The 9940-nt window shown below is 39.0% G+C and overlaps 2 non-coding genes across 2 annotated transcripts; one reads left to right on the top strand and one right to left on the bottom strand.

Moving 5' to 3' along the window:
• Positions 1-534: 534 nt before the first annotated feature.
• On the top strand, positions 535-642 carry LOC141593210 (small nucleolar RNA R71). The gene has a single exon (XR_012521313.1). It is a non-coding gene; the product is annotated as a small nucleolar RNA R71 (small nucleolar RNA).
• Positions 643-3190: 2548 nt separating this feature from the next.
• LOC141593900 (small nucleolar RNA R71) lies at positions 3191-3296 on the bottom strand. The gene has a single exon (XR_012521956.1). It is a non-coding gene; the product is annotated as a small nucleolar RNA R71 (small nucleolar RNA).
• Between the last annotated feature and the right edge of the window lie 6644 nt (positions 3297-9940).

Raw genomic sequence — 9940 nt, forward strand, 5'->3', positions numbered from 1 at the left:
GTGTATGTTGGTTGAGGGTTTTGAACATTTTGGCTTTTGTATGAAAGATTGGGATGGAATTTGGTATTCTCATTGTAATAGTTGGAATAAGGGGTGCCACTCTTGTATGCTTGGAAAGCATTCACTTGTTCACTTGTTACCCTACATTCACTTTGGTCATGTCCCAAAGTTCCACAACTCTCACATACTCCACTTGGAATTGAGGATGATGCCACCATAGCATTAACATTGTTTGGGTGATTTGGAAGCTTCATCAAGCTTAGACATGGCCTTCTCAAACTTCAAATTGATGGTGTCAATATGAGCACTTAGTTGAGCACCCAATTGAGTGATGGAATCTGCCTCATGATTTTCTCCTCTAGTAGCCTTTCGAGGCCTACTATATTGTGAATTATGAACCGCCGTTTCTTCAATTTTGACCCATGTTTGATTGTCATCAACTTCCGTAAACATACCATTGGATCCCATGTTGAGGATGTTACGGGAGTCTTCATATAGACCGTTCCAAAATTGTTGCACAAGGAACCACTCGCTATGTCCATGGTGTGGACAAGAATGACAAGTGTCCTTAAATCTCTCCCATGCTTCATACAATGATTCCTCATCCCTTTGTTTGAACCCGGTGATTAAGGCTCTCAACATGTTAGTCTTTTCCGGAGGATAAAATTTCTTGTAGAAGGCAAGTGTCAACTTCTTCCATGAGTCAATACCAAGGGTACTTGATGAGACTCATATTTAAGCATATTTAATCCCCGAATTAACCTCGTTCCTATGTTTTTAGTGCATAATTGAGTCATTTACTATCTTTAGTTTCCCGTTTTGCATATTCTTTGAGGTTTTGTTCCCTTGGTAGGAAAGGAGTGCAAACCTTGCATTTTCATAGCAAAATGGAGCTAAATTGATCAAATTCAATGACCAAGAATCAAAGGGAAAACGATACTAGAAGGCCTATGTAGATAATAAAGTAGATTGGGCAATGATGAAAGGATCCTTGCATCCCCGACAAGATCCCTGAGGATTGTTGAGGAAAGAAGAAAAGAAGAGTGCTGACCCCCGATCCGAGCGTCTCCCTGCCCAGGACGAGCGTCTCCCTGCCCACCAATTCGAGCGTCCCGATGCCAAGACGCTCGTCTTGAGGCCAACAGATCAGTGCGTCTCTCCCCTGATCCACTCGGTTTCCCTTGCAGAACCCACCGTGCTTACTGCCTAGACGCTCGGAACGCGCAGATTTCGTGGAGACTACCAAAACGGAGATGAGCATCTCCTTGGAGTGGAGCACTTCCTCAACTTTTCTTAAGGGTCTTAATAATCATTTAAGCCCTTAGTAGCCCTAATCCTTGTACCTAATCTCTAGTATAAATACCCCATTGTACTACCTAGATTAGCATGTCATCTTCATATGATCTTAATCTTATCTTAATCAAGTATCAATACTCTCTTAATCTTGTAATCAATTCTTAATTTAGCATTAATACAAATCTCATTTCTTAATCTTTCCCTAATTTCTCTATTGTTCATCATTTATTTTGGGTAATTAGAAGATTATTTGGGCTTATTTGGAGGATTGACAACCTTCCATCAATCATCAAGTACTTCTATTATTCTTTGCTTTATTATTTAGAATCATCTTCCTATGTATAAATCTCTCTTAATCCTTTTAATTATTGTTAATCATCTTCATTTGTTCATCATGTTTTGCCTTGCTAGTATGATTGACAACCTTGTTAGCATGTTAAACTTGATAATGAGTGAGTAGTTTCCTTAACTAGGGTTAATGGGGAATTAGGGGAAACCAACATGAGGATTGATTCATGCTTAATCTAATATGTTTTCATAATTAATTTGCTTGCTTGTTGTGATTCCAACTTATGCACATGTTATGTTTGATGAAATGCGAGCCTATGAATCCTTGCATTTTTTACCCATCACTTACCTCTTCAATGAGACTTGTAAGACATAAACCAACTCGAATCTCATTAGACCATGCATATAGTTGGATAGGGAGGATTAAGTCGACTTGTAGGTGTTGTACAATCAAATCGATTCGGCTCCAGGACCCAAACCTTCTTAGGGATTGTAAGATATACACTAACTCGATCCCATCACAACAATAAGTGCTTACATCTAGTAGAGAACATGTTTGTATGATCAAGTCCCATGAATCCCCTATGAACCCATGACACCCTAGTGCTTTTAATCAATTGTTTACAACTCATTTTAATCATCTTGCTTGTTTTCATTGCTTTGCTTTTATATTGTTGATTAGTTTAGTTGATCTCCTACCTCAACCCAAATTGTGACACCCTTAGACACAACCATTTGCAATCGAAAACCCTACATCAATACCCGTCTCTTGGGATCCGACTTTTACTTACCTCTTTACTAAAAGTAGAGTAGTTTGTGAAGTTATAAATATTGTTTTGGTCTAGGTAACTTTTGACGACGAGTAACAAAACCGAAATCCGACCAAAAATGGCGCCGTTGCCGGGGACGGTGTTAACTTGATTTGATTTTCTTTGATTGTTTTTAGTTGTGTCTTTCTTTACCTTGGAGAACTCAAACTCCTCAAGGTTTTTTCTAATTGTTTTCAAGTTGTTTGATATTTTGCATGTCTAGGAGATCACAAGGTAACTTGTTACCCATTGATCTTGAAATTGAAAGAACTTTGACCAATAATAGAAGACTTACTAGAAATACTTTGAGAGGTATTGGCGAGATTGTGGACATTTAACCAAATAATATTGAGTTCATCAACCCTTTTTCAAGAGAAGGAGAGGATAATAACCCAACACATAACCAACCACAAAATCAACCCACAATGCCTAAATTTTCATCACATTCCGTACCAACCGAGGAGAACCTACCAAATGGTACTCCTACCCCACAACACTTAACCGGTAATTTCATTGCAAAATCCGCATGTATACAATTAGTTGAGAGAAGTCAATTTGGGGGGATGCCTAGTGAAGACCCTCATTCTCATATGGAGACTTTTTGTGACTATTGTGATGCGATTTCTCAAACCGGAGTGACTCAAGACCAAATTCGATGGGTCTTATTTCCTTTTTATTTGATTGGTACCGCGAAACAATGGTTGAAGAGCCTAGACAAGGCTACTCTTGGTATTGACTCTTGGAAGAAATTGGCACTTGCTTTCTACAAAATATTCTATCCTCCGGAAAAGACTAACATGTTGAGAGCCCAAATCACCAGGTTCAAACAAAGGGATGGGGAATCTTTGTATAAGCATGGGAGAGATTCAAGGATACTTGCCGATCTTATCCACATCATGAACTTAGCGAGTGGTTCCTTGTACAACAATTTGGGAATGGTCTATATGAAGACTCCCGAAACATTCTCAATATGGGATCAAATGGTATGTTTACCGAAGTTGATGATAATCAAACATGGAACAATATTGAGGAAATGGCGGTCCATAACTCACAATATAGTAGACCTAGGAAGGCTACTAGAGGAGGAAAGCATGAAGTGGACTCTATTACTCAATTGGGTGCTCAACTTAGTGCTCATATTGACACCATTAATTTAACGTTTGAGAAGGCTATGGCTAGACTTTAATAGGCCTCCAAATCACCTAAGCAACATATTAATGCCATGGTGGCATCTTCATAAATTCCAAGTAGAGTATGTGAGAGTTGTGGAACTTTGGGATATGACCAAAGTGAATATAGGGGAACAAGTGAACAAGTGAATGCTTTCCAAGCATACTAGAGTGGTACCCCTTATTCCAACTATTACAATGAAAACACCAAATTCTATCCCAACCTCTCATACAAAAGCCAAAATGTTCAAAACCCTCAAACAACATACACCCCACCTCCAATGAGAAACCAAGCTCAAAGACCCTTTTACAATCAAAACCAAAGTTATCAAAATCAACCTCCATACAATCAAACAAATGACCAAGCTTTTGAAGTTCAAAAAACGGTCCTCCAAATGCAAAAGAACCAATAAGAATTTTTCACTCAAATGCAAAAAGATAGCCAAGCAAAAGACATCACCATTAACAACATACTAGCTCACACAAATATGTTGGAGATCCAAATGTCCCAATTAGCATCTTCAAGTTCACAAAGACAAAAGGGGCAATTACCACCTCAAGGTAATCCCCAAGACAAGAATCGGTGAGTGCCATCCACTTGAGGAGTGGTACAAGGTATGAAGGGCCGAAGAGGCCCGTTGATGAAGATGTTGTGAATGCTAGTGATAAGGAAAGAGTTGTTGAAGACTCTTAAGAAGAAGAACCTACCACCATTCAAGAAGTTTCAAAGGAGAATGAAGAGAAGGCTAAAGAGAAAGAGCCTATTGTGATTCGGCTTCCATTTCCAAGTCGTCAAGCTATGCCTAAGTTTGATGAACAACTTGGGAAGTTTATGGATATTGTCAAGAACTTGAAAGTCTCAATTCCATTTACGGAATTAATCAATCACGTTCCGGCCTATGCGAAATACATGAAAGATATTCTTACAAAGAAGAAATCCATCCGAAAACTTTAGACTATTGCTTTCACTAAGGTGAGTAGTGTTATCCTACAAGGAAGTTCACCTCCAAAACTAAAGGATCCGGGAAGCTTCTCTATTCCATGTACCATTGGCGACACCACAATCAACAAAGCTCTATGTGACCTTGGGGCAAGTGTGAGTGTCATGCCATATTCGGTGTGCAAGAGGCTAGGAATGGGAGAGCTCAAGTGCACCAATATCACGCTTCAAATGGCGGATCGATCAACGAAGACACCTTTAGGGGTATGGGAAGATGTGCCAGTAAGAATTGGCAAGTTCTTCATCCCGGTGGACTTTGTTATTGTTGATATGGAAGAAGACTCCAACATTCCTATCATTTTAGGAAGACCTTTCTTACACACCGTGGGAGCGGTGATTGACGTGAAACATGGAGAGCTCACACTTGAAGTGGGAGATGAAACAAACACTTTTAATCTTGACAAGACAATAAGAGCTCCCCGATTGCATGAGCCATGTTTCATGGTTGATCATTGTAGCCGAGAAAGTGATAGGAAGAAGTTGGCATCTCAATGCAAAGAACAAGATATGGGTAAAGAATCACCACCTATATGGGAGAAGAAAATGGGTAATCTCCAAGATGCTCCATCCAAAGAGCAAGAATGTTTCAACAAGAATGAGAGCTTGAATAGCTCACCACCACTCATGACAAGAGATGAGGAAGGCCTCATTGGCCATAATGACAAGAAGAAAGAGGAGTTGTTTTCATCAACTCGTGATACTATTGGGGAACAAGTAGATGAAGTATGTAGTCTTTGGGATGATGAGTTTGAAGGGATATTCAATCCCTATATCGATAATGCTATGACCCAAGACCACAATGAAGAACAACGTGTGCAAAGGTCTATTGAGGATCTTTATCATGACAATGAACAAGCTTTCGACTACTTTTTCAAGGTGTTGAGCAACATCAACAACACCTTGGCTATGCCCCCTTGATATCTCATTTATGGATGAGAGTTTGGTGGAGTCCTCCCTTAACCAGCATTTTTAAATATTCTAATCCCTTAACTTGCATTTTACTTATTGTATTGCATTTTTGTCAATTTTGGATTTGTATTTTTATGCCTTGATCAAGATTTTCATCAATTTGAGAGAAAGTGAGGGAGGGACTTATATGTTTATTGATGTGTAGTGTTTTGACATAGTGTGGGGATAGTAATTGCCTAGGCTATCTAATCCTTCGTAGTGCCCCCACAATGAAGACCAAAGGAATGAAGAGTAAATGACACGGGTTATAAAATACCCACGGATGGAACTGAATTCGTGAGGTAGAGGGACAACCCGAGCGGCCCGACAAGAATCCGCTCGTCCTAACAAACAATCCGAGCGTCCTGGGAAGAAGACGCTCGTCGTGAGAGAGCTGGAAAGAAAAATTTTGGTCTGACTGAAGATCCGAGCGTCTCCACAGAGAATCCGCTCGTCTCGGTCAAGACGCTCGTCCCGACAAGAATCCGCTCGTCTTACTGCTAATAAAATTTAGGATTTCTCCCTGACAAGGAATCCGAGCGTCTTCAAATAAATCCGCTCGTTTCCTCAGAAAGACGCTCGTCTCAGCACGGTCTTATTTTCTGAAGCAAACTGAAGCAGAATCCGAGCATCCCGACCCAGAATCCGCTCGTCTCCCCTGTGTAATTCAAATCCAACGGGATTAAAACCCCACCTTTCCCATTTCATTTTACTCATTCAAAACACAACCACATCTCCGAAACCCTCAAAACCCTCAATCCCTCCATCCACAAAAATCAAATTTCTCAACCAAATTCACCCAAATTAATTCCAAACTCCCTCAAAAATCAAACAAATCACTCCTTTGTCAACAACAAGCAATTAAAACACCAAAATCTTCAAAGTTTGAATCGATTTTTAGGATACAAGGTAAAATTCAACCATCCTAAATCGATTTGGGTCTTATTGAAACTTGAAGAAATCAAGCATACCTTTGCTGTTACTACATACAAGGAGAACATGGCTAGGACAAAAGGTGGAAACAAGGCACCTCCATAGAAGAATCTCTCAAAAAGGCAACAAGATCTACAAGCTCTACAAGCTTCAAAGGCTTTGGTGGTTCAGAATGCAAGTATGGAGATTCAAGAGACTACTCCTCCTATGGTGGAAACTACTACTTCTACTCCAATTGTTGAGCAACTAGATGATTATCCGGAGGTAATTTTCACATCCGATGCCCATAGGAAGAAATTTTTATCTCTTGCTAAGAAATATATTTTACCCACCAGTTCATATGCCAAGAGACTTTGACCAAATTGGGTGTCTTAGAACAAACAAAGAATTTCTTCGAGTCCATGGGATTGCTTACTTTGTTTAATATGCAATAGTTGACCTACTTATCCCTCACCTTGGAGTTTTTAAGCTCATTGCAAGTTACCAAGGTGGAAACTCGAAAAAACATTGAATTCCGCCTTGAGAATGTTGATAGGAAAATGTCTTATGCCGAGTTTGGTAAAGTTTTTGGCCTTAGCAATGACTCGACCTATGTGAAGAAACCCATCACAAAATATGATCCCGCTCCCTTATGGAAGGCTATTACCGGGAGAAAGTTTACATCTTACCATGATTGTCGTGCCCTTTATGTCCATCATCCGGGCATAAGGGTGTGGCACAAGGTTATTGGGCATACTTTGATTGCTAGAAAGGGAACAAACCACTTCACCGAGCTTGATTTTATTTATCTCGAGTCAACCTTGAATGTTGGTAGAGAGTTCACCAAGAGGTACAATATTCTTCGACTTTTAATTGAGAGGTGGCTTAATATCGACCAAGAAAAAAAAGGCACAACCTTTATTGTTAATGGGGGATTGGTAACTTATTTGGAAAAACACTTCAATCGGGACTTCAACAAAGATGGAAATTATAAAACGGTCAAGGGAGGCCATATCATTGATCTAGCCACCATGGTTCAAAAATTCAAATGGGTCAAGAATGATACTCTTGACGACAAATTTGGGTGGTTAACAAAAGATGTCAAGTCCTTCACTTTACCGAACAAAATTTGCCGATTAAATGTCCATAGGCCAAACTACCTTCTCCCAAGCTCCGAGGAAGCTGATTACATTATACAACATCAAAGGGAGGACATTGCCGAGCCCTCCTCCTCTATTATCACTCCACCCTACCCATTCACCTACCATGAGTTTCAACCCGAAAATGTTAAGGCGGGGAATGACTACTTGACTCTTTTGATGCAACAAATGCACAAGCAAGCTTATGAGGATAGAGTCAATGCTTATAAAGCATAATATCCGCCCCTCCTACATCTAGCTAGGCAAGGACTTCTCGACCCATCTTGTCCTTTGCCTAGTTGGGCGGATAGGGAAGCCTTCTTTCCTAGTGCTTCTAGAGGTGCTAGCTTGGGTGAAGAGGAGGATGTTGTTGTTGAGAGTGGTGGAAAAGAAGGTGAAGAAAATGAAGAAGAAAATGAACAAGGTGAAGAAGAAGAGGGTAGTGAGGAAGAAGAAGGAAGTTCAAGTGCAAGTGATGATAACTCCGGATCTATGGAGGTTGATTCTAGTGAAGAGGTTGATGATGATGGAGATGATAGTGATGACGCCATGGGCGAAGATTGAGGATTAGCAAGCTCTTGGGAGGATGCCACATTACTTTGTGAGTTTTCTACACCTCCTTTAAGGTTTGTTTATTTCTCTTGTTTTTCATATAATTTTTACTTGATTATAATTTTCGAGTCCTAGCATCAATTACAGGACTCACACCTCGGTCCCATTGAGGTGTTTCTTTTATTGTTCTCACATTCAAAATCCAAAATGACAATTGTAGTTTCATGCATAGCATCTTTATGCATGAACTCCCCCAATTTTTGACATTAGAAATAATGTCTATTTTGGTTTGGGGAAGTTTATTCATATGCATTGGGAGCTAATCTAAATTATGCTCTCCAACCAAAAAAAAAAAAAAGAAGCATGCATCATATAGCATAGCTTAGTTTGTATTCACTCTTGTTTATATGTCATATAGTTTGCATTTAACTTAGAAATCATGCATTTGCATATAAATTGCATAATTTCCTATCGTATTGGCCATTGAGAACAATGCCCATACTAGTGTGGAGATGGGAAATTCTAACATGACTTTTAAAACAAAAATGATAAAAATTGAAAAATTTTGAAAAATACAAAAACATGTCTTTTTATTTCATAAATCATAAAAAACATAAAAATTTGAAAAATTAAAAAACCCAAAAACATATTATTTTCCTTTATAGTGTAGTCTTGTATATATTGTCTTGTATATATTGTCTTGTATATATTGTGTTTGTTCATCCTTTTTCACATTGACTGACTACGCCACATCCGAGACATGAGGATATTGAAGACCGCATGGTATGATCATTCCAATCTCCTTTTTCCTCTTTATGTTAATGACTATGTGGCTTTATTTTGATTGATGCGGTATAAACAATGTGATTATAGGATTGCATTTAGATTATTTGGCATACTAGTTGGTAGAGGCATATGCATTAGGATGTATGTATGTTAGTTGCATCATGGCATATAGTTGCATTTTAGGAAAATTTTTGTGAAACCATCTATTTGGGAAGCTTGACAAGTGTATATAAATCCCTTGTAGATACTTTTTCTTCTTGAGACTTTGCTCATTAGAATGCTTGTAAAACACCCTAGGATGTGTCATGCTAATATCCTTTGACCCATGGATTAAGGCCTAGTCAAGAGTACCTTGTGGTGTGATAACTCCTTGGCTACCGTTTATTCCAAGGTGACCCTTGAAACCATGCAACCATCATCCATGTTCTACCACATTTTGTCATCAAAGGGAATGGGCACAAAAATTGTTCAAATTTGTGTTCAAGCAATGAAAAGAAATGAAAAAGTTTGCAATTGCATCAAAAGAAAAGAGGAGTAACAAAAAGAAAACTCCTATGCTTCAAAAATAAGCACCCTCGCTACAAATGGGGTAACTTTGAAAATGTTCAAACGAAAATGCAAAAAGTTGAAAAATTGTCAAGTGTTGAAAATGCCAAACATCAAAAGAAATGGCAAAAGAAATGTTCTCAAAATGTTAATGCCACAAGAAATTGGGGGCAAAAACAACAAAAAAGCAAGCTCCCTTATGAAACTCAAGTTCTATTGATCCCTTTTCCATCGTATCCACTTTTGTGCATGGTAGAGAGGGGACGACCCTTCTTCTTGTCTAGGCAAGAAGGGGAATTCCGCGATCCTCCAGTGTTTCTAACACAATAGGGAGTCTACTCTTGATGAAAGCATTTAACAATTGAGGACAAAGGTACCCTAGCTTGACACAACTTGGAGGTGATTTATTGGTATCCTTCTAGGCTTAGTAGTTTGAAGAAACCATATCTATAATAGAATGTGTACCCTTAGATTGCTTCTCTTTTAGATAATTTC

The sequence above is a fragment of the Silene latifolia genome, chromosome 7 (genome assembly GCF_048544455.1).
Source record: "Silene latifolia isolate original U9 population chromosome 7, ASM4854445v1, whole genome shotgun sequence".
Lineage (NCBI taxonomy): Eukaryota > Viridiplantae > Streptophyta > Magnoliopsida > Caryophyllales > Caryophyllaceae > Silene > Silene latifolia.